General features: G+C 44.4%; 1 protein-coding gene across 1 annotated transcript in view; it reads left to right on the top strand.

Annotated features, from left to right (window-relative positions):
- kdm6ba (lysine (K)-specific demethylase 6B, a) overlaps positions 1-24977 on the top strand; it is a 76375-nt gene that overhangs the window by 28868 nt on the left and 22530 nt on the right. Inside the window, exons 4-5 of the mRNA XM_037480570.2 lie at positions 616-676; positions 22842-22903. The gene's annotated coding sequence lies outside the window, so the exon portion shown is untranslated. The remainder of the gene's footprint in view (positions 1-615; positions 677-22841; positions 22904-24977) is intronic.

The following is a 24977-nucleotide window of genomic DNA, read 5'->3' as shown; positions in this document are numbered from 1 at the left end:
CCTTCTTACATCATGCTGGTATCTTGTTCATGCTTTTTGTCAGGCTGTGTGATGTGTTGTTTGTGTGTGCAGGCGTCCATCTCAAAGTGTGTGTGTGTGTGTGTTCGAGGGGGGGGGGGTGTGCTCTGGATGTCTAAGGATATGATGACAGTGAGTGTATGTTGGTGTCTGGTATGTAATAACTGCCACTGCATGGTGGATTACATCAGCTAGTTCATCTACATCGTTTCTCCTGTTGTCTTGAGTCTCCGATTTGATATTTACTTACTGTGTGTTTTTGTAGACATTACGCTCACTCATTTAATAAAATGGCTCCAATTAGGGTGTCTTTGAATGTTTCACTGCAAGCTTTTTGCATTAATGTTGACATGAAGATTGGGACACTAACAGAGTGGTTTTTTTGAGGTGTGTGGCAGAAAGTACATTAAATGCATTGCTGTAGTTTGTGTGTTGTCGCATGTTCGCTGCATTTAACATGCATGTCTGAACAGCAGGAATGTGATGCAATAGAGGGGCCTGGCTGTCTACTCCTTAATCATTGCACTCCCTTCATTATAGATTATCTGATAAATGCTGTGTGTATTTATTCTTATTTGTGGTATGCTTGCTTTTCAGGCAATATCTGGCCCACCCAGTTACAGGCAGTACACACACCGAGAATGCTCAGCAGGAGCAGGTAAGAGGAATTTGTGTGTGTGTGTGTGTTTCTAGCCTAATAGATTATCGATGCACTGCTGGGTTGGTTGGCTACAGCAGACAGTGGAAATGGGCCTGGACTCCCCCGAGGAAACAAGATATCTCCAATACGCACATACAAACACACACAGCTAACAAACATACTGTAGTTACAAACGCAGGCACGGCAGGACTTCAGAGGGAAAAAAGCTCTTATGCGCAGGACTTTAAAGCACATTTAGCACACTCACACACACACTCACGTGCAATTAGACACACCACACACCTGCTGGGCCTTTAGAGGAAGCTGAGCTCCATTCTGCCTCTATCTGAAGATGAAAGTAGGAGAAGAGGAGTGCAGAAGCGGGCAGAAGGAGGAGGAGAAGGATAGAGTGAAGGAGATGGGGATAGAGGTAGAGGACAAAGAGAGCAGAGGAAGAGGAGGAGCAGATATGAAGGGTGATAGCCAACTGCATGCTCCCGCCCCTTCTCCCTTTCTCCTCTGTGAACAGATGGGTGGAGGTATCAGATTGTGATGAAAGCAAAACTGTATCTACGACCGCAAAACCACACACACGCGCACACAAACTATCACTGTGCGAGACAGATACAGTATTTTATCACTTGTTGCTGTCTGTTTCCTTATTCTTCCGCACCAACCTATGTACATACCAAATAGTCCCATTAGGTTCATGTGGGTGTGTTTACTGTATAATTCTAAATTCTAAAAACGGTTAGAAAAATAAATACAGTAGGATTTAGAAAAAGCAGAATTGGAGGGGGAGAAAAAAGAAGGTATCAAACTTGCATGTCCTGTGGATCTTTGGGGATGGGGGTTGGGGGGGGGGGGGGGGGGGTGGAGGCATGAGGATCCCTTTAAAGTTTGACCGCAACAATATGATTGGGTTGGAGACACAGTGCCACATCTGGTTGATATAGTAATGCTGGGAGAGCGACTGAGGTATATATAAATTACCCAGTGGTGTAAAGGGGATCTTCTTTTCTGAACCTCCTTAAGCTCCATTTACTTACATGCACACTTTTAAAATAATGTAAATGAGGTCTTTTCCATCATCCGTTTGACGTGAATAAAAATGGGCTTCCTGAAAATCAAAGTCTTTAGTTATTGGTTCTTCTTTGATGGGAAATCATAGATTTTTGGAACCACAAACCTCTTTCAACTTTACTGAAAGGAAACTTATTAACCATTCCTCAATAACAAATAAGTTGACACTTTCTGTCTGAGAGTTAGATTTATAGATCGATAAGCTGTGTGCTTCAGCTTAGCATGAAGACCAGGATGAGAGGCAATACTTTAGGAAGTCAAGGAAATAGTATGGCACATAACCTGTGTCCTTTTTACACGTATTATCATCCAACTGGTTTTGTTTACCCTACTATTACCCCACCCAGTCAACCGGTCCACCCCCCCCCCCCCCACCCCCCACTCACAAAGTTGTTAACCACTGGAATGGTTTAATGAAATTGATGAAGTAAACCTTCTCAATCTGTTTGCCGTTACGCCTCCTTGTTGCTCAACAAATGAGTGTTTTTAAAAAAACCTGTTCTGTTTGAGGTGTGCCCTAAAGGCTACGAAACCGAGCACAACCGCCCTAGTCTTTGCAATGTCAATGTCGCTGCGCGTCAAACAACCTAATTGGATGCGCCGACTTCATGGAGAAAAGAAAAAAAGACATGACACTCGAACTTCCTACAGCAGTATAACATTTTGTAGAGAATGACTGCGCAGACGTCTGTGATCATCAACACGCTTACTTCGAACGTAAGGAGGACGAGCATTTACTGACACCTTTGCATCCACACACATACTTTTTGGGTAAAATCCTCAATGAAGCAAAAACAGCTGGAAGTCAAACTTAACAAACAAATAAGCTCCCATCGACGTCTTAATAATGTGTATTAATCTCTCTACTCTCTCTCTCTCGAGTAACACTTGAGATGTGAAATCAACAGCAGAAGCGGAGAGGAGGAGGAGGAGGAGGAGGAGGAGGGGGGGGCGGCTAAACCAGTGTTAATTGAACACAGCTGTACCTCGTTAAACATTAATTGCAAATTAATCAGCTCCCTCTCCTCCCATGAATATATCTTGCATATATCTTTTAAAACAGAATGGGGAATAAAGTAAATTATTCACAGTAGCACAAGGAAAGCCTGTTTCAGCTCAGCCTCGCTCTCTTGCTCTGCTTATTCTCTCTTCCATCTTCTCCCGCTTTCTCTCCCTCTTTGTGCTCCATTCAGACCATTAATCTAGTTTCCTGCCTTTATCGCAGCTTCCTTCCGTTCGTCTTTCTGTAGTTCATCCTGAGATTGAGAGAGTGATGTCACAACAAGGAGGAAGTGCCAGTGGGGGGGGGGGGGGGGGGGGAGAGGTATGGAGGTGGGAGGAGAGGCCCTGGTGCTCCTGCATGAAGGCGATGAAGGATTAAACCAGTGAACGGTGTAATCGACCGCGTCCATACCTCAGTCAGCTAATGAGGAAATGCTGAGGAGACCTGTGGAAAACCGCACGCGCTTTCTTCGAAGGCCTTCCGGTTGTTGCACTTTTTTGTATATTTGAAATAGTAAAGATTGAAAAGAATTGTGCTTAACCACCTGACCAATCGCCGCTTGAAATGTGCAGCGATTGGTCAGGTCGCCGGTTACGGAGAGATGGAGCCCGCTGGTGTGAATGTATTTTCAGCGCAACCTGTGAGTGCTGCTGAAGTTTATATCTAGCATACACGGCCACAGGCACTTTCTATTCTAGTGTTTTAAGAGACACTTTGTGTATTTGTGTCCGTGTGTGTGCAGTCCGTCCTGCAGGTCCGATGTCTTGGGCTGTTCTGCCCAGTGCTGCTGGCTCTTATGTAACAGTACTGATTACAGCATAGAGGGTGACCTGCAGTGAACCCACTGACATACCTTCTTTGTGTCCTGCCCTCCCTCAATCCGTCACCATGTCTTCATCCGCTCGCACTTGTTTTCTCTCCCTCAAATCTCAACTGTTTCCATCTCGCTCAATTAAACACCTTTGTTTCCGACAGTCTCTTTTCAGTCCGCTCTCTTCTGTGTTACTTTGGCTTCATCCCAAAATGATCCCTGCTTCTACCCCCCCACCCTCTTTCTCCGTCCTCCCTTTGAGTTGCCATCTATCTGCCCTCCCATTTCTTTCTCTCTCTCTCTCTCTCTCTCTCTGGGCTCCAGCTCAAATATTACAAATGCTATTGCATACTGGCCTGGGGCCAAATCTGCAAGGTGATAAATCAATACAGTGAGAGAATTATGTAATGTGCCACCATATTGACTGGCCTTCTTCCTTCCTCCTCCATCCCTGGGTGGGTGCCTCCTCCGCCCCCTGCACTCCGTCATCAGCTTACCTTGTTTTCCTTGGTCTGATTCAAGCAGCCTTGGCCTCTGAGTTAGTTTTGGGGTGGTGGCATGTTCAATACACACATTTGCAGGATTAGAGGAACTACTGTCATTAAAGTTCCAATAGCTATATGGTGATCAAACATCTTGATCATGTAAATGTGGTGAACTGTAACAAGTCATTCAACCTGACATTAGTATAATATAGCATTTAAAAAGCAGTAAAGCCTTACTGAACTTTCATTTGGCATCTCCGTTTTTTGCTTAGTTACACAAACTATTGGGCTTGTGTATATGCTTCATTAGGGCCACTGGTCTGCAGTATTGGGGGATCTGCAAGGTAGTTAGAGTCTACAGGGTTATGCTTGCTGTAGTTGGTCTCTAATGCCCGCTCTAGTGTCCTTGCATGGGGAAAGATTTTCATCAAGTATGTGCATAAAAACATGGCATCAACTCCAATTTTTTGTCCACTAGGCACCCACATTGCGAATGGTGTCTTTTAGACCCCATCGACTTGAGATGTTTACTAACGAATAATTATTTACTCTTAATATGTCAGTCTTTTTTTTTTTTAAAGCTTTTAAAACAGCTGCTGAATCCTATTGTTTACAAGCTCTACCTCCCTTCCATTAAATTACTTTAGATGTTGCAGATATTTGACTCAGCTCTTAGTCCTCACCACTGCGCCTCATGATAAACAGGCCATTATTGTTTACGGTTTAAATACTGTGTTCATGTAAAAACTAGGTAGGTTTTTTCTACCGGTGGAATCAATAGTTTGCGGATTACCTCATTTTACAGGGTGATGTCATCACAGTGCTTCTGCCCCATCAGGTCCATTATCATGCACCACTGGTGTGATGTTTGAATGCAGTGTTTCCCCTACCTACCCTAGCTCTTAACCCTTCAAGGCAATACTAGGGCACATAACTGCTTTAAAAACACACCATGTCTTTGTTACACATCTTGGCATCTAACTTTTGGCAAAGAGGCAAATAAACATATTTTAAAGAACTCTTCCTTTAAGGGGCAAGTTCTAGTTTTTTATTCACAGCCCCACCCGGCTGATATAATGCAGCCGGTCCGTTTGCCCTGCTGGTACGCCACCCGATCCGCCCCCTCAAACCACGGGGAAACACTGGAATGGTTTAATCAAATTGATGAATTAAACTTTCTCAATCTGTTTGCCGTTGCGCCTCCTTGTTAGATGCTCAACCAATGAGTGTTTGTTGAAAACGTGTTTCACCCGAGGGGCGCCCTAAAGGCCACCAAACTGAGCAAAATCCAACTTCGACCGGATTATCGTGTACTCATCGCGCATTTCAAATATATGAATGCGTCACACCCTTCGAAGCGTTAGTCTTGGCTACAACAACCTAATTGATCGATCAGTTTGAAAATGCTCAAAACATAACTTTAGAGACTGTTACAATGGTTTTAAAAAATATATATATATTTTCGTCATGTGCCTGGAGCTTGGGCTCCTGGTGCCTTGACTTTGTTATGGGGGGGGGTGCTATAGAAGTCAGTGAGTGTTGTAATGGCTCCTATATTTCCTTCAACCTATGCGCTGGTCAGAATGCAGCAATTCCATGCTCTATTTTCCATCCCGTCACCCCCTACCACGCTGTGTCCACCTCCCTCATGCTCTCTCTCTCTCTCTCTCTCCACCTCCAACTTTTTGTCTCCCTTCTGGAATTCCATCTTCCTTCCAAAAGGGCGTCTTAACGTGCGATATAGGACACATCTCCGGTTGAGGGGAAATACGGAGCATGCCTTTTGGTGTGTGACCCCCGCATGCCAACGAGCGGGCGCTGTTTGTTCCACAGCCCCGGCTTGATGGCTGTGTGGAGCTCAAACATGGTTTCTGTTCCTACTGTTCATTTAGACACATCTAGTAAAGGGCAATGAGAAGTCTATTTGTTATAAAACCTTACAATACACTTTAAATCGGTCAATTGTTCGCTAAGTAATACTGATTAGGTTTCCTCAAGAAAACCGAACAAGTTCATAATGTGATCGTTTTATTCTCTTCAAGAACGACTTGCCTATTATTTTTGGATTTCTTACTATTGTAGCTTTTGGCAATGAAGGAGGTACAAACATATGCAGTCAGACAACTTTAAGATAAACTGCCTTCACAGCCAAAGAAGAGAAAACAATGGTAAATTGGTGGTGCTTTAGGTAGGCTGTTCATTGGGGGGGGGGGGGGGTGATAACTGTCTGATTGTCTCACCCAGTCCCTCATAATAGCAACTCAACTGCAAAAAAGGCCCAAGCTGTGTCAATCAACTTGGGTCAAACCGAAATGATTTAATCTGGTTAATGTAGATTAGAAACCTATTTTAGCAGTAGTCAATCCAGTCAGAGGACTAAACGACTGCTGACAAAAAGCAGGAAAGTCTTTCAGTCATGTTGATGGCAAACTGGTTTCTGTAGCTAGAAGGCATTGTTCTGTCGAGCCACATGTTAGCTGCTTTCTGTGCTAAACCCTCGATCTTTTGGTACAGAGATGTGGGTGCAATAAAATCACATCTGGGCAGCAAGACGCGCTGCACCGTCCTAAAACCCTGATCGAAAGGCATCTATCAATGTGTTTAGTTTTTTTCATCAGGGTTTGTACTGTAGGTCACAGCTTACATTAGACTAATGAAGAAGAGAAATCAAGGTACAGAATGAACAGAGCGGCTCCTTCTGCTCACCAATCCCATCTGTTTGACACACAGAGGTAGAGCAGGGAAGGATGGAGAGAGAGGGAGGGGTGGTAGTCGAATGAGAACGAGGCCAGATCAGGCTGAGGGAGGGAGGGAGGGAGGGGGAGGTGCTGTTTAGAGAAAGGCAGGGAATGAAAAAAAAATCCAAGGGAGGCAGGCTGGGGGGTTGGGCTCCGAGCCTCTGCATGTGTATGTGAGAGAGGGAGAGAGAAAGCAGCAGGCAAATGTGTGTCGTGTATGTCTGTGTGTGCGTTTGTGCTCGTGTGTGTGCGCGCTCGCTCTGTTCCTTTCCTTTCTTTGTTTGACTACTGAGTGGGAAAAATGCGAGACAGAATATAAAGCGATAGGGTGAGGGAGAAAAACACAGAGGAGGAGAAGAGGATCTAAAAAGAGTCCCAATTTTTTTTAGAGAGAGAGAATAAGACGGTAGACAAAGGAGTTATATTTTGACCTGGGTTTTTTTCATTATTTTTTTTCCCTTGCAGATTGTACAATAAGAAAAAAATGTACAGCAAAAAAAACAACAGCGCTGCATGCTTTTGAAAACAGTGTCATATTGGAGAACAGTGTGTTTTCTCTGCTGGCTCAGTGTGTTTGTGTGTGTGTGTGTGTGTGTGTGCGCGTGCTGAGGAGGTGGGGGGAGGCAGCCTGTGCAATTTAAAGGGAAAATACAAGGCACACAAAGCTGGGAGCGCAGGCAGGCCAGGCAGCAGGAAAGGCAAGGAAAAGAAAGGTAGCGTGAATCTGCTGAGCCGACAAACCTCTTTGGAATTTTACTCCACCGAGCCGGCCCTGCGTCTCCCTCTTGGCTCAACCGGAGCGCGGCCACGGTAAGACAAGCCTCCTATCCACAAGCTCTCAGCTGTTTTCACCGCTACCCCATCTGCAGACAAAAGCAGGAGAAAGTTGCTCTGTGTATGTGTGTGTGTGTGTGTGTGTGTGCGCGTGCATGTCGAAGAGCTAAGCTAAATGCTGGAGCTAAGGCTAAAAGGCGTGAGGAATGCAGCACAAAGGAAGCTTGTGTGCTCCAGCTGGGGCTGTGTGTGTATGTGTCGTTTGCGGAAAGGTTTGAATGTTTATGTCACAAGGCGTCCCAAACTTTTTCATGCAAAGGATGCCCCAAAATAGACAAGCACCGACCACGCAGGCTCTTTTTGGTAAGAGATTTAACAAGAAGGCTTCAGGTGGAGAGTGTGTACGCTCCTATCAACAGTGTTCCTCACTTTGTGACTGTTCCTGCTTTACATGAAGGCAAAAAAGCAGGTGATTGTAATTTACTGGTAAACCAAAGGGACATTTCATGTCAGAGCCAGGGCCATTTAAATGCCCCCCCGACGGCACGGCAGTCAGCCGGCTCACCGGCGCGGAAATCAAACTGCAAAAGTAGTTCATATTTACTCCTCTTTCTCTTTGTCTCCTTTTAGGTCATCCCTCTATAGTCCTTCACCTTACACTAACGTGTCATTTCTTGCTCTTCCTACTGTTCTTTCTCGAGCTTTGCTGTAACCGCGAGCAGGCACAAAAGGTCTCTTTCTGTCCTCTCCTCGTCTCCCTTTTCTCACTCTTCTTTATCTCTCCTTTTGATCTCTCTATTGGGAAATACAGAGGTCTTGTATTTGGGAAATACATGGGTCTTGTGACTTTGCTGCCTAAGCATTAATCTGGGATCGCCTGTGATCTCTTCCGCGCACACAGACACACACACACACATATAAACACTCGCAGTTCCTGTACTACAAAGTGTGTACTGCCCCTTCAAGTGTGTTGTGCTCAGGGGACTTTCACCTTGTTCTTGTCAGTACTGTGGTCTGCGGTCAGCACCCGTTTTGTGGATGTGTGTGTGTGACTGATATATAATGACCTAATAGAAGCCGCGTTGTGTATGCATGCTCCTACTCGCGTAAGGGTGTGAGAAACACAACACTTGCGCTGCCGTCAGCCTGGAGCTAATGTTGTTGTGTGTGCATTGGTCCCTGTATTAAATGAATATTAATATGAATATATATTATTACAGGAAATCTGTGTTTAAATCAATACAAATATTCCTGCAATAAAGGCCTGACTAGAAAGTCACTCTTGCGTGCTACTGTAAACTGATCCGTACCTTACTCCGCCACACACCCACAGAGCGCCCGGCACGCACATGCGCACATGCACACTTTCACACACAAGGCGAAATCACCATTACTATTCCCTTTGCCGCCCCCACCCTTCATGCCCACCCCTCCCCAGGGAATATCTTCCTTTCTCTCTTTTCAGTGTGTTAGCAGCATAAGTAGAGCACTCTATACTCTGACATTTCTCTTTCCTTTTTTCTGATCCTTTTTTTTTTTTTTTTTTCATCCACCACTTCCTGCCCAACCAGGATTATCCAAAGGCGTGCCAGGCGCGGTTCAGCCAGGGCCCCCTGCTGTGAGATGGAGTGCATTATGTCTGCTCGCTCACTACCTGATACAACCTTGCCCGTTTAGGATGTAATGCATACAGGACTCAGCCAGTGTTAATCCTACACCAGTGCTGCTGGTTCCCATACTGAATACAGTATGTCATGATACATTTCATTACATTATGGCAGAATTTGTTATAAGTTATTCATGTTTTATTATATGGTGTAAATTATGGTATAAGTTAAATACACACACAAATAATGTAATATATGATGATATGAAGTGGTGGAACATAACTGATGGAAGTATTATTTCAAAGAAGGGATATATTCTATTATTTTATTTACCTGAAATATTCTTTACATCAGGGTAAAAACGACAATCAAACACCAAAAAAGCAAAACAAAAGTGTTATGCTCTTAGTAAGTCCACAAAGTAATATAGTATTATAGGAGATATCATTACTTTCCATTATGGCTGTGGTTTCTTCTCTCCGTCGGATACAGTTTTGCATAGTCATTAATTGGGGAGGGGTGACCTGGCCCAGCTGTGAGCGAACGTGTGTGTTTTGCAGATAGAATATGGGAATTTGGCCCGTGATAACAGTTGATTCTGGATCTGTCTGTGTAGCAACAAGCCATTTCCTGCATAGAGAGCCATTAGGACGCCAACCAAATATCCCACCCCCGTGTGTCACCCCCGCATGCTCCTGTGTTCCTCTGCAGATGTGCACATACACAGACATGCATAGAGAGGGGGTGGGGGGGTTGTGATTGAATTTGTGTGCATGTGTGCTGCGGCTCTCCTCTCTACCCCTCCTCAACCCTGGGGCAGCCCCCCCCCCCGGTTCCATAGCCCCCCTCGGCTGAAGGGGGGAGATTGTGCATTCATTGGAATGGAGGCTGAAATGGCAGGGGGGAGGGGCAGGGTGATTGAGGGTGCTGCCTGCCGAAGAAAAAGAAAAAACGAAAGAAGAGAGAGAGAGAGGAGGGGGTGGGGGGGGGGGCTGTGCTGCTCTGTGTTTAAAACAAGGGGGAAGGGGGAGGAGAAGGAGAGGAGCAGACAGGCAGGAGAGGAGGTGAGGGGGTGGAGGGGAGGCTGGCTGGCTGGCGCCTTGGCTGGGTTGTGTCTGTGGATGGATGGGCTGGAGCTGGGCTAATAACAGCTTGTGTTCAAGGAGTTGTTTGAGACACATTTATGTCTATAAAGTGCTTGTTGGTTGGGCTGATTTATATATATATATATGTATTTACTTTTATACACTTTTTTTGTATCTGGGCATCTATTTAATGTCATCTCAGTAATGCTGATGTTGCACTGCTTTAGACCAAGCCTACTGTGTACATCTGGGCATCTCTATGCACCACTTCCGCTGCACCTTCATGACTTCATGCCAGGAGGCGTTGATCATGATGTGTTAAAGATATAATGGAGGGGTGAAGAGTTGAGTGACTGTTGTGCAGCATGTAGTATCTGAGCAGCATGAGTCTGCTGCTATAGACTTATATATATCGTACTGTAAATTCTTCGCTCTGAGGCTTTATCTGTGACTACACTAGTTTTACAGTTTACGGTTTTACAGTTTAAGGCATATTTTATTATGAGGGGCGATGGTGTTGCATGGAGTAGTTTGAGCTGCAAAGTTGGCGGTTCGAATCCCAGCTATCCCATGTGCCACGTAGAAGTGCCCCTGAGCAAGACACCCAACCCCCGACTTGCTTCCCAGGCAAAACGTAACGTAAAAATGCAATGTAAGTCGCTTTGGATAGAAGCGTCAGCTAAATGACATGTAATGTAATGCGGGTTGACTAGTTTATGAAAAAGGGGCATTAAAAATGTCCCCGACTGCATAATGTAGAGATTATTATGTTTTGAGGAATAGATTTAGGATTTTTGGAGTAGCAGCATTGCTAATATTTAGCAGCAGTCCGGTGTGTAGAGTGGGAACGCTGGAGCTATTGATTTGCAGAAGCAAGATCCTAAACTCAAAAATCACATAATGCGGTCTGGCTTCACCTTCTAAAGTTGCAGTGTTTCTTGAGCTGATGTCAGATACATTGCACTGAAGAAAAGGAAATGAGTGGAGAAAAAGGGAGAAGCACACACGCTGATACATTTTCAATGCATACACACAAACCTGTCCGCTGGCAAATATATAGTAGGATGTGTGCACATGGCGTCTTTGTGTGATGGCGTCGAGCTGCGGTCTGTTGATTTAAGGTAATGGATTCCAGTTGCCTCAGTCAGGAGAGGTCTTTGTCACTGCTACTGAGGACAGATAGGGGATTGACATGCTGAGTGGAGACAACATCTGATGGGAAGATAACATAGGATAACACACACACACACATACTAAAGCTGGTGGGTACACCGGGTTTACTGGTTTCAAATTTCCTCACGGTAAGTTTTCCATACAGGTCACACCGGTGAATAGTAACAACTGCTGATGTTCTTTGGCAGGCAGCAAGTGTTTTGTTCCCCGTCGAGGGTGCAGCGGTCGGAGCTTACGTGTGTTGTCATGGTAATAACATTACACAACAATTAATAACTCGCAACAAACACTCTTAACAGGGTAAAACACCCTGACACAACAGTTGGTGACACATAAACCTAATGTTAATAAATTTAAATTGATAAAGTTTTCCCGCCGAACTGCATGCTGGGTACAGCAGTTGCGAGCGAGTCTGCCAACGAGCCGTGAAAAGCTGTTCAGCCCAGCGGTCCTTTTTGGCGTCAATGATTGAATGTGTTTACTCATGAAAAAAAAGAATCCTACAAAATACAGTGATGTGAATTTGTGGCCATATAGCGTAGCCGTTAACACACACACGCTTAAACACACACTGATTGTGTGAATGTTGTATAGGTTTACAGAGTTGGCCTCTGTATGAAGGGCTCGTGACTGAGTGAACCGGGTGTGAACCACACAACGAATCTGACGCATCTGTGTCTCCCCAACAATACTGGTTGATGTCGTACTGATTCTACTCAGTGTTAGCAGTGTGTATTCCATTGACGCTTATCCTTCTGTGGCCCTCTGGGTAGGCGCCGCTAGTGAAGGCTCAACATGTGAACCATAGAAAGTATATTGTGAGTGCACAAACATAGATTCCTGTAAAGACACACACACACACAGGACTTTGGTCGTGCCATGTGTATTTACTGCACTCTGTAATTGTGTGTGGAACAAATGTGCAGACTCTTTGAAGGTTTCTGTTCCTATACTGCCCTCCTTTTCGATTTCTCTTTATGTGTGTGTGTGTGTGTGTGTGTGTGTGTGTGTGCCTGCGTGCCTGCCATCTTTGTGAATGAAAACTCTACAGTGTTTGTCACTGAGCAGGTATGTGTTTGTCCTCTGCTGTTTAATGATGCACAACTTGAACACCGTGTTCAGGTTTGCCTTGTCTAAACACTCCCACAGGTTTTACTTGCTGCATGGGACGATGTGGATTTACTCCACAGCTGCGCATATGAGGAAGTGAAATCATGTGTTACCATTTTTATTTTACACAGCAATCCACATAGGTTTACCTCTACAAAACAGCAGTGATCTTTCCGTCCTTCCTCATTTTCCTCCCTCTTTTCTATCCAGCTTCATACATTGTTTTCTCTATTCTTTTCTGCTTTCTTCCTCTTCTTTACCTGCCATAGTCTTCTCTCCTATGTGTTACATCGCCTGTCTCTTTAACACAGTTCCACGCTGGACCTTGACCCCTCTCACGTGTAACTCCAATGAAAACTGTGCTCTTGTGTGTGTGTGTGTGTGCATGCTTATTCCACAATATCTCGCTCCAGTTCCTCTCAATACATGAGTCACAGTTGAGACCACACAAGTTCATTTATTTGGTAAGATCCAGTTGACTATTTCTAATTTTCTACTTTATTACCATCCTCATTTTCCGTCTAATATATTTTGCATGCTTTCTTTCACCATTGGCACCAAAGGCACCTTTGCACACTGTATAGTCTAGTATTGTTATCTGTTTGCTTGTGGACTTGTTATTTTTGGGTTTGCATTTTATATTCTTTTATATACTATTGTTGATTTAATTGTAAATTATTCTCTTTTGTTGACTGCCCTGCATGCACCACCAACCATTAGAAAATCCTTGTATGTTAAACAAATAAATGTTTCTGATTTGTGGAAATTGCATGCATGCTTTCGTTGTTTCTGTGTGTGTTTAAAATGCTGTGTGGGAAATCAAGGCTGTGTCTGTGTACAAGTGTTGAAGACGATATGGGTGTCTGGAGGGCAGCGGGTGCACTGTGACGTGTGTGTGTGTGTGTGTGTGTGTGTGTGTTTGCATGCCCCCAGACTGGTAACAGGATACGTCTTAAAGAGTTTGAGCCCTCCATCCCTCCTCTGTCTGTCTGCACCCTGCCTCTCCTTTCCTCTCTCCTATAGCTTCCGGTATCCGTTCACAGCCTTCTCTTTTTTCTCTGCATCCGCTGTTCCTGTCCCCCTTTCTTCCTCACAACCAGAAACTTTTAAATCTGTGTCACTCCTGAAATAAATCTGTTTGAGACCCACCTCCCCCACACCCGCCTTCTGTCTCTGTTTAGGGGTCAGTGTAGGTGATGTCAATTGATTTTCTCTGTTTCCTTGGTTTGAATAGTGTTAGATGATCACTCTGTAAGCTGTCTATACTGTACTGATAACTGAGGTTATGCTACATGTAGATTGTATGTGGTGCAAGGTGAGAAGGACATGAAGTGGGAGACTTGGCCTATTGAATTATAAGTTGCACAGTGTGTTCTCATTCATCTCTTGTCCAGTGGTCAACTATAAGAAGTCAGTCGTCTTCGTGTTTCTGTCATCGTTGCATAGAAAAATAAATACTCTGACAATAAAAACATTCTTGAGGTGTAAAAAAAGGTAGTAGTTGAAGTGGCTTTGGGAGTTGAGAATCCTTTAATAAGAGACGGCTAAGACATTAAAAACTCCTACACGCATGACCTGTTGACCACAGGCCGACTTGTGTGGGTGTTTTTTATATACTGGAGCAGTGTTGTTGTTCAAATGAATGTTACAGCCCAAACTCGCTGCTGATAAATATTCTCACCGAAAATTGTTCTAGTATTCTAATAATTAGGGAACTCATAATTACACAAAGTTAACTAGTTATAGACTCAGAACTCTTTTATTCAACGTTTCCACTTGAGCTGGAGCTTTAGGACACAGGACTGAGCATGCGTTATGTTTGCACTGTGTTTGCCACATGGCAGATGTATTAGCCCACAATGTAAACACAGCTGGTTGCCTCCCGTGGCTACATGGGTGAACAGCAGTCTGCCTCCACACATGAAAAGCCCTCTTTCTCACTGGGATCCCATTTCTCACTGGGACATTAACATGGCTATTGGACACATTGGGAATGGGAGCGATGCTGCATCCCGATATCCAGACTGTCAGAGTTGTTGAGCGGGTGACTATTGAGTATCTTAGTGCCTGCTCGCCCTACAGGCCGCTGTGAGTCGTTGTTCAATTGACATTTTGGTGAACGTCGAATCCTGACCATGGAAAAATCTATTCCTTCTAATGAAAAGACAAATTATGTGCAGGTTCTGTAATGTGTTACTTGATATATGGTTGACCAATGAACATATTTATCAAAGAAGTAGTGCGTATGGTCGACCAAGCCAGAGACACAACCTGGCAGATAAAACAGAGGAGAGGGCAGGAGCTGAACATTGCACATCATAAATAAAATGTCAGAAACTGGTGCCTGCTAGCCAGTGTTCATGGTAGCGTGAAATCTGCTCCCACCCCTTCCGTTCTTATCTTCCCTCCCTATCACACTCCCTCACTCGCTCTTTGTGCATGTGTGTGTGTGCGTGCACACAGTGTAATTGAGGTGTGTGACCTTGCTGTAGGCTTGCCAGGTGGAGGAAGCATGGTATGAGATGAATGGGGGGGGAGCATGAAGGGAAGGAAAGATGGATGCTGTTATATGTCGGCAGACTGATAACCCGCATGCATGCATATATATGTATGCAAATGTTTGACATTCTGTAGTGAAATAAATACTACTGATGCTGTGTGTGGGTGGAAGCACCTTGTTCTGCTGTAAGGTCCTCTGCATGCAACCTGGAATTGGGCTTGTGTGTGTGTGTGTGTGTTATCAAGCTGACATACATAATTAACTATATGCTACAATGTGTGCCTCTAAATCTATTCCACCCTAAAGTTGTTGCGCAAACATCCGTGTCAAGTTGGAATGGTACACCTTCAATGAACCATTGAGATGATGGTGGAGATGACTCCTCAGCCCCATCACACTTTTCTGTTAATATATTTCCTATACATATGAAGAATTAATGAATGTTGTTCCTTTGTCTCTCCCTGTCTTTTATTTATGTATGTTTATTTTTCCTTATGTTCAGTCATTTTATTCAAAACTGAAAGTTTCCCGTTGTAAGCGTCATCATAGGCTGCTGAGTAAATCCTGCACGTCTCATCTAAAAAACACATTAACTGCAAAAAGTCTTTTGCTGATGCATGTTGGATGTAATGAATAAAGTGCAACGGAGGAAGTGAAACCAAGAGCTTTGAAACGAAACAGCCTTCAGAAAATAACTTTTTATCCCTTTCTTCTACCGCTCGTCTTCTCAGTTCACTCACACCATCTCTGTCGCTTCCTTTCTGACTTATAGTCCTAAATCATTACCCAAGTGCTTCCTTGTTTTATGCATGAAGTGGCCAATGAGTTGAAGTATCATCGCTGTGTGTGATTGAACATTCATCCCTGCAAACGCCTCCCGGACAGTTATGTGCTTTCAGAAAGTACAACACCTCAACCGGGCCCCTCTTAAATTAGACCATACTCCCTGCAGACAGAATGCAAGTGATATGACACAAGAAGTAGATAATTGGCCAGATAGGATAGGATATAATTTGTCCCTCCTTACAGTGGACCAATTAATAACTATGTAGCCATGTCCTGCTATTCAATGCATGTGCACTGTCGATTTTACAAATAAAAATAAGGCAGCCCAATGGGCTTTTTAAAACCCTAGAATGATGAAACCGTGAGAGAGGGGAACTCAAAATCGTTTAGCAATGCAGGCAATGAGGGATCAGGAATCAGGAATGGTTTTGAGCATTTTACTGAGCCTCAGACCTTTCAGTTTCAGACCTGTGGGACCAATCTCCAAAAAGGTGTTGCATGCATTTTTTGAACATAGAAACATGTTTTCATCTCCACATTGAGCCGACCATGAGACCAATGTGGAAACAGAGTGGTGCGCTCTCTCTCACTGACCCATCCCCCCTCTTCCATCTTCTAAAGCAGACTCTCCCCTGCTCTCTGCACAGTGCATCTGTGTCATGTCACTGGGTTCTGGTGTCCCGAAGTAACCCACCACCCTCCCATACCAGTGCAATCTCTCTCTCTCTGTCCTTGTGTGCTTATATGTCTCACACCGTCATCCCTGATCTCTTTCATCTTCCCTTCCTCCCTCGCTCCTAAAGTAGTCACCCTCTTCCTCTTCTCGATACTTGTGTGTCACTAGCACAAACACATGTCATTGCTCTCACTGTCCTTCCCCTCTCTCATGAAGCGTAGACTGACATAAAACTGTCTTGGGGGCGACATTAATGGATCCAAGCTACTTAGCTGGGCACTGCATGCATGATCTATCTGCTCATACAGAACGTGAACAGTGCTCTTATCAAGCTGTGTGTGTTTGATGCCCTGGGCTCCTCCCTCTAGAGAAAGACAGACAGGTGTGGACCAGATTGAGTTCCACCTCATTTCCTCTGCCCTTGCAGCTGGTCAAGGACACACAAACACACACCGGCATGTCCTGGGCACTCAGGCCCACACGCACACACACTTAAAAGTACAAGGGCAGTGACATGCACACACCTCCAATGCAGACACGATGCAAAATGTAAAAGGATCAAATTCAACATTAGTACAAACTAGCGTGTGTGTAATGAAGGCTCCCAACACAATTCCAATAGAACAGGATTACAGGACATACCATATTCATACTGTATCAACCAACCCCCCCCCTCCCTCCCTCCCTCCCCCCCACACACACACATACCGTTAGAATATTTATAGTTGTCTTTGGTTATTTGTATTCGACGTGACAGACCTTCATATTGTTCGTTTATTTCTCATGAAGGTATCAAATGTATCAACATCATATGAACATTATGATCATGGCACACACGCGTACACACACACACACACACTTGTAATTTTATAAGACCGGAGAGCTGGTCATTGGCCTTACAAGAAACACTGTCACTTTTTCACCACTTTCAATTTTCATTTTTTTTTTTAAAGTTTGTCTCAGCAGGGTCATCCTCCAATTAAAGGGCCGGTGGTTTCATCCCTGGCTCTGCTCATCCATGCCGATGTGTCTTGAGCTAGGCTAATGCCGAATAGTACCCTATCAGGCGGTATACGAATGGGTGGGACTGATTTAGTTAGAGACCTGATGGGCAGGGTGCACGCTGCATGGTAGCCCCTGCCATCACCGTATGGATGGGTGAATGCCGACATGCAGTTTAGTGTTCAGAAGACTAAAAGCGCTATACAGTGATATGCAAGGTTGGAAGGGGCTCGACTTCCTCCACCCACACACATATTTATACACATGCACACTCGCACACAGAGTTGTCTATGGTAGCTGTAGATTCTCCACATATGTTGAGGTCTTTTGTGTGATTACAGATGGATCTGTGTGTCTGTCTGTCTTTCCTGGCGTCTACCCAGTGCAGGAAGTGTGGGGTCACAGTGTCTGGAGGGCAGCCAGAAGGCCTTCCTCCCCTTTAAGGACACACAGAGGCGAAGGCAGGGGCTGGTTTGTGTACATTGTATGCTCACTTGCTGGTACGGGTGATTGAGTTCTTGTCATACTGTGCAAGACTGTGTGTGTGTGTGTGTGTGTGTGTGTGTGTGTGTGTGTGTGTGTGTGTGTGTGTGTGTGTGTGTGTGGTCCAATGAAGACTGCATGAGCCACCATGTGGGATTCACGTGTGCCACGGCAGATAAAGAAGTCTTTGTGAGCAGATGTAGAAGATGCAGCTCAAGATGCACACGCACACTACTTCTCTTTCTCAGCTCGCTTTCACTCAACAGATCATTGTTAAACTTACTCATTGTTAAATTGCCATTGTTTAGTATTCATGAAGTATGAAATCATTACGGCTTGGTGACTAAAGGCCTGAGTCAGTCTTTTTGGTATGTGACGGTTAACTTAAATGGCATTGTGCAACTGGATAGCACAGTTTAGCAACTCTTCACTGGTATGTGGGCTTGGCGGGGCTTGTCTGACCGCTCTCCAACTTTGTCTCTCTCACACAAACACACACACACACACACACATATAGTGTGTATGGTTCCTGGGCTACTGCCTACAGCCTTGAACACAACTTCCTGTGTGTGTGTGTGTGTGTGTGTGTGTGTGTGTGTGTGTGTGTGTGTGTGTGTGTGTGTGTGTGTGTGTGTGTGTGTGTGTGTGTGTGTGTGTGTGTGTGTGTGTCCAGCTCTCCCCCTTCTGCAATTACAAAGCCATGATTAGACAGTTTTGTAATCTATACCTCTAGGGGGACATGTTTGGTGGTAGTGGGATGCAGCAACATTTTTGGAGCATTTATGTAGTCAGTCTGTTTCATGGATGTTTGCTACCATCATTCATGTAAAAACCTGACTCTGGGGTTTTGATTGTTTTGCTGTACAAGAAGAAACGAGTCTGATGATGACATAAGAAAAATACTTATTCAGGCATTTTAGTGCTGTGTTGTTCATGCGTATTGTTCTTCTCATTGTTTCTGTGTTCAGGTACTTTGGAAGTTTTTAGGGAAAAGGGTTGATAAGTCAAAGTTTCAAGTTTTGACGGCAAATTTTTGTGGAGTGATGTCACAAGACTGCTGGCGCCGACTGATGTGGCTCCGAATGCTGCTTACAGCTGTGTGTGTGTGTGTGTGTGTGTGTACATTTGCACAATTATTCATTATTTTCATTTACACATTCTTGCCCTAACTCACTTGCACTCACATAATCCAGTGTTCACAGGTCCTGGTGTTGGCAGCACCCAAAGCTGCTTTCCTTGGCGTCAGTCTAGACGGAAGTTATTACCAATTGTTCATTCATGTCTCCTTGTCTGTCTTCACATCTGGCGTGGGCTCATCGATGCTTGTCTTTCAGACCATTTTGGGGTGTAATGTGTTGTGGCTCTTGTCGGTGAGTCTGTCTGTCCCCCTCCTCCTCTTTATGTGGGTGTCATTTTCCTGCGGAAGTCAGAGTGTCTGGCAGTCGTGTCTATCTATGTGTGCCTGTGTGGGAGTGGGTGTGATGGTTTGTGAGCCAGGCGTGGTTTTGACCATGACCTTTCACTGAAGCCATGTGGCAGAAGTTTGCTGAGCCAGCTCCGGCCTCCCAAACACAGACATGCTCACAGGCAACCAAGACAGAACCGGCTCGCTGCTTCTTTAATCATATAAAAGATTAAAAAAAGCACTTTCTGCCCTTCCGCCTAAATACATTTAATTGGGCTTCAGTGGTGTTACATTTGATTTGCAGTGGTTTTTTTAAATAGTGAGCATGATAGCATGTAAAATAATTGTATCTGTATAATAAACCTCCAAAGCGGAGAAGAATCTCCTCATCGACCCGCATCCTGAACTCAAACACAAGTTCAGGATGCAGTGCAACAGCATTCCAAGGAGATCTGATCGCTCCTCGTTGTGTGCATGCTGATCAGCGCTGATGTTGTAGTCTCCACTGACGTTGACCCTTCATTCAAGGATTTAACGGGTTTACCAATTGCCACTGCCCCCCGAGACACACAGGGGGACAGTGAATGTGAACTTACTGACAAGGAAGATCAAAACATTTGACACAACTCATACGGGAGCCAGCCATTGTGTGTGTGTGTGTGTGTGTGTGTGTGTGTGTGTGTGTGTGTGTGTGTGTGTGTGTGTGTGTGTGTGTGTGTGTGTGTGTGTGTGTGTGTGTGTGTGTGTGTGTGTGTGTGTGTGTGTGTGTGTGTGTGTGCGCGCGCGCGCAGGTATGAAGGTTGCTGCCCTAACTTGAAGGGACCTACTGAATCACTTGTGACTCAGGGATGGGGCAGCCCAATCTTGGATACTCTACTCACGCCATGCAGGCTCACACATGCTGAGGTGTATGTGTCGGGGGGGGGGGGTTTTGCCTTAGGTTTTTTTACTCTACATTGAGTGAGTATTTATACCCTTCTGGCTATTCCATCCTCTAGCAATGCCTTAAGTCACATCCGCTCCCAGCCCCTCGCTGTCTCTCTCAACCTACCTTAGTTTGTCCTCGTGATCATCTTTTGTCTAGCGCAAGGCCTTTTACTCTACACTCCTCCTCCTCTCAGCCTTTACATCTCTGCTGTTCTCCACCTCTGCATTGCCCCCCACCCCCGCCACCTCCCTGTGGTGTTTAATGTCAAAGGGAGGTGCACCCACGGGTTAACCTTCACAGACTGAAGATAAACACTGCTTTGTAGACCTTCTTATCTGTCGATGGCTCACGCTTTGATTGTCTCTCTTATTCACTCTGTCTTTATCTGTCTCTGTCTTTAACTCTGTCTATCCTTTTCAGTACTATTATAATTTTAAACTGAATGTCCATACATTTTGCTCTAAATTTGTATTTTCTTATGATTCGCCACACCTCCCCATTTCTCTCTCCCTTAACTGTTTTTTTATCTTTCTTGCAACCCCCGCAACCTCTGTCCCTGCCCTGTTACTGTCCTGCTATCGAGCAAGGTCAAATGATTCGGTCCAATGATTAGGCGAAAGCTAGCAGCGTTTATTTGATGGGTCATGAAACATGGAATATACCTACCGTCACACATACACTTGCCTTCTTTTGAGATGGCCCTGCTCACCCACATTCTTCCTAACCCAGCTATATACACACCCACACACACAGCCCATCCACCCTTTGAAGTGTGGCCAGCTGCGGCCCTTTAGGGGTTGCGGCCTTTGACCTTGAGTTCAAAGGTTCGGGGCCTTAACTACCAAGGCGCAAGATCAGGGTAGACTGAGCCAGCTATATCAGCCTTGTATTGACACAACTGTCACACACATACACACACACACACACACAAATGTGTATGTATGATGGTTCTCAGTGTACTAGTTCATGTGTGTGTGCGCTTTAAGACAGGAAGGGAAAAAAATTGAAGAATGAGTAGGGAAAGGCAAGTGGAAATAAAGAGGCTTTGAGCTTGGTTTGAACATAGGAAACACACAATTCATCCATGTTTCATGTTAGTAGATCATTCTCTTTGTTGTTCCAGCATGGACATTGGCCCACAGTACAACCACCAAAAAGATTAGCATATTCACAACAAAGCCAAAAGGACACCGTGTCTTTGAGTCTTTGGGTCAACGGTCAGGTAGATGTTACAGGGGCAGAGAGGAGCAAGTAGGGCACAGGCTGATGGGCGCCATGCGAAGTGTGAAATGGCAACATAAATGTCACAGCAAGTGTCAACCACAGGCAATTTTTTTAAAAGGGCACATTCTTAATCTTAAGAGAGCAAAAAGGGGGGGAGTGGGCGGGGGAGACAATGTGTTTCTCACTTTCTCCGGTGTGTTCGGTGCATTATCTGTATGGCTGAGTGTGTTCAAGGTGCAAGTGCGTGTGATTGCGCATGTGAAGGTTTTGAGGGTAGGGAGGAAGACCAGGGTGCCACCTGTTCTCAGTAATGTGCCCCAGCTCTGACACTGAATCACTGAACAGGCGGCACATGAGGAACACACACACGCAAACACAGATGGCCCCAGCGCTGGTCCAGGCCCTGCTGTGCATTTTTCCTGACACGCATACACAGACGAATAAATTGTAAAAGCGGCACTGGATTACATATCGACAACATCATGGCCACAGAGCATTCGCTAAGCATCAGACTTGCACAATATAAAGACTGAATAGAATAGAAAAACAAGGTCTCGATCTTTCAACCGTATACTGAAGGTATGACCACTGCTTCAACCTGCACTGGAATGTCAGACATGTTTGACATAGTTTTGACCAAAGAAATAGAAACGCTCCTTTGTCATCAAAGCACATAGCATGGCAGAAAAATGATTAACATATGATACTAGATTGGCACCCCAGTGAGGAAGTACAACTACAGCAGCAAAGTGGACGGTGAAACAAGGGACATCAATAGTACTATAAACAGTAAGGAATTATAAACAAGTACAAGCAAAAATACTATATAATACCAATTATTGTGCAAATTGGGTAGAAATGATGTATTTGTATTACAAGTACGAGTACTTGTTTGTGGTCTATCGGTGTTGGTAGTCTGACCGCGGCAGGGAGGAAGGACCTGCCGTAGCTCGCTTTCCCAAGCATTTTGTCACTGAAGGGGCTGCACAGAGCTCATAGAGTCTCCGGCATGGAGGGGATAGCTGCCATGGAGGGGTTGTCAATCAGGGATGATGGCTTGGCCATCCATCTCTCTCCCGCAATCCACAGGGCGTCTTCCTAACCCGTCTGTTCAGTCTCTCCCTGTCTCCAGTAGAGATGCTGCTGCCCCAGCAGACCACTTGGTGTGTGTGTGTGCGTGTGTGTGCGTGCGCGAATGCTGACCAATGAAGAAAAAATTCACTGAAGTTTCAATGTTCCAGCTGCCGCTGTAGTTTGCACTCTTACACAAACTCTAGGGTGACCTTTCTTTCTTCATGTTGTGGTTTCAGGAGGTGGAAGGTGTCACAGTGGCCTGCCGAACAGAACTGACTTCATTACCCATGATCACCAGGTAAGAATCTATTTTAGCTTACTGCTGACACAGCGCCTCCCCCCTGGTTTTCATTTTTATATGCTTTCATGATAATGGCACTTCTATATGCATGTAGACACAATTCTGTAATGTACAGGTAACAAACAGGGAACAATGTGTAATGAGAGTGGGCAAGGCAGAAGTATTAGTCAAACAAAGAGATTGCATTATGCACACGAACACATTCATTCAAGGAATTAGTGTGTTGTGAAATCATGGGTGTGAGTGGGCTGCTGCTCCTTTTAACAATCTCACACGCACAAAAACATGCACATAAATCAACTGTTCCTTTTAATATTGTGTGTGTGCTCAGAGGGTTGTGTACTTTAAGACATCAGTCAGATATCAAACATTTAACACGTTGCTCTTCTAAACCGCATGAGAAATTAAAAGGTCAATCATTGGCTACTTTGAAAGCAAAACAGCAAATTTGTTAATTACGAGTTACAAATAATTAAAACGGGCCTTGATGTTCCAAAAAACCAGTGCGAGTTTCAATCAACATTTTAATATAAGCCCACCTAAAATATGTTCACACTACGCTCCACAAGATTTAGTAGTTGGTGTTAAGTATATTAGTGTTAATACCGTTTTAACTACTTTAATCTTGAAAATAGAATAGAACCACAAAAAATAATTTTAATTGTTACAATCCTCCATTTAAGACACCCAGGCTTATTCTCAGTCATTTAGCTAAAGTGCTTTTACTAGTATAGTGTAAATTAAAGTATTGGCATTTAGCAATAATGACAATTTTACCAACCATGAACAGATGGATGATTTGGTGTCCATGCTTTCAGCTTCCAAAAATGCCCCAAAAGAGCCACCTGAGCTTTTTTTTTTTTCCTCTAACTGGAGTTTGCGTTTCACAGTCTATGGTTGGGGTGCTGAGCTTATCAGAGAGCTACAGCTACAATTAGCCGGTTGTTTGAGGAGCTACGAGGAAAGCTGCGCTCTCTATCGGCCCCTCTGCTCTTGAAAAAAGTACCCTAATTATGAGAGCTGAGCTCTCTGTTCATCTGGCTACATTGCTGCTACATGTGGGTGTGCTAAGCCAGGCTGTCTGTCTGTCTGTCTGTCTGTGTGGCTCTCCGTCTCCTCGTGGTGTGAGTACGTGCGTGGAGGTGATTATTATCGTGTCTCTCGGTGTACCCAAAAGGCTGACTCACGGTATGCCACATATACGCACACACAGTCCCACATGCATACTCAGCCTCCACTACATATTGGAGGCTGAGAAGTACCATCTGTATCGGGGACAAAGTCTCCTACGACTGCAGGGCACGCACACACACTCATGTTTACTTTTCTAAGTATATTACATGCTGTTTAATATAATAAGTTTGTGTGGTTGATAGGGCAGGAATATAGGGTCACGTACCCATGGGAGAACTACTACACTCAATATGTCCATAATATATATATATATATATATTGTGTGTTTGTGTAAAGAGATTTTTTGTATATGAAAACAGAGCTGTCCTTGTCCCAATCTCTTTAATTACACCTACAGTCCCCACCACTCACACGTCTGCCTTGGTTTCACACACATGAATACAGGATTGTGAATCATGCCTAAAAGCCTTTAACTTAAAACTCTGTTTCACAAATTGTCTTTTCCTTTACTGTCCCTTTCTGCTGCTCATTCTGCACCCTAGGACAGACTGTAATGCTTTGGCTTCTCTAGTTGTGGGACATGAAGGATGAAAATTGAGGTCAGACATAGAGGCAATCGTCTCAGACTATTATTATTTACATTATAGTAAATCTATGAAAGAAGAAGCTGTGTATGTCTGGTATCGAACCCACTCCCACATCAATCAGCAATCCTTTACCTATCCAATTTTGAGGACTTTACAGTGTTATCCAGACAATCCACGGGCATGATTGAAGACATGATGTAATAATATGAAAATTACTAAAAGGGAAAAACCAGTCCCATACACACCCACAAAAAACAGCAACATGATCAGCATGAAAATAAGAATTATTCTTTATGCAGGTTAGACCGGTGCAGAAATAGACAGCAGTGATGAGACGCATATAATTTAAC

This window comes from Pungitius pungitius, chromosome 1, assembly GCF_949316345.1.
Source record: "Pungitius pungitius chromosome 1, fPunPun2.1, whole genome shotgun sequence".
NCBI lineage: Eukaryota > Metazoa > Chordata > Actinopteri > Perciformes > Gasterosteidae > Pungitius > Pungitius pungitius.
The sequence above is the reverse complement of the archived record's forward strand: the minus strand, read 5'-3'. Positions and strand labels throughout refer to the sequence as shown.